The sequence below is a fragment of the Oryctolagus cuniculus genome, chromosome 17, assembly GCF_051225735.1.
Source record: "Oryctolagus cuniculus isolate XC-2025 breed Fujian yellow rabbit chromosome 17, ASM5122573v1, whole genome shotgun sequence".
Classification (NCBI taxonomy): domain Eukaryota; kingdom Metazoa; phylum Chordata; class Mammalia; order Lagomorpha; family Leporidae; genus Oryctolagus; species Oryctolagus cuniculus.
In genome coordinates this window covers 41,890,939-41,891,551 of record NC_142883.1, presented here as the reverse complement: position 1 = coordinate 41,891,551, position 613 = coordinate 41,890,939, and positions in this window count along the sequence as shown.

The window sequence follows — 613 nt, the reverse complement described above, 5'->3', positions numbered from 1 at the left end:
CAGCTCGGCTGGGGTCTGTGCCTCCTTCTAGTCAACTGTGGAACGTGAGGGTGGTCTTAGGGACACCCCAGACATAAGGGGGATGTGCTACTTACCAGTTGTTGGGCAGTGATGGTACCTGAAATTTAGTGATGTGAAACCATGCACATTGATCACCTCACAGTTCTGATCGGTTCAGAACTGTGAACCTATCAGATAGTTCTGATCTAACTGAACTAACTGATAGTTCAGTTAGGTGACCCCAGGACCAGGGCAGAGCCGAGCAGAGGCTTCTGCATCAGAGTCTCAGAAATTGCAGGGAGCGCATCGGCTGAGACCGCGGTGGCATCAAGGCTAGCCTGGGAAGGGTCTGCTTCCCCACTGCCATGGTCGGTGCAGCCTTCAGTTCCTGTGGGTTGTTGCACAGGGGGCCTCCGTTTCTTCCTGGCTCTTGGCTGCAGGCCACTCTCGGCTCCTTGCCCCTTGGGCCTTTGCAACACGTCTGCTTGCTTCCTCAAGCCAACGAGAGAGTGTTCTAGCAGGATGACACAAAATCTTACACAACATAATCAAATGCACACATAATCACATACATTGCATTGCTCTGGCTTTATCGTGTTGGTTAAAACCAAGT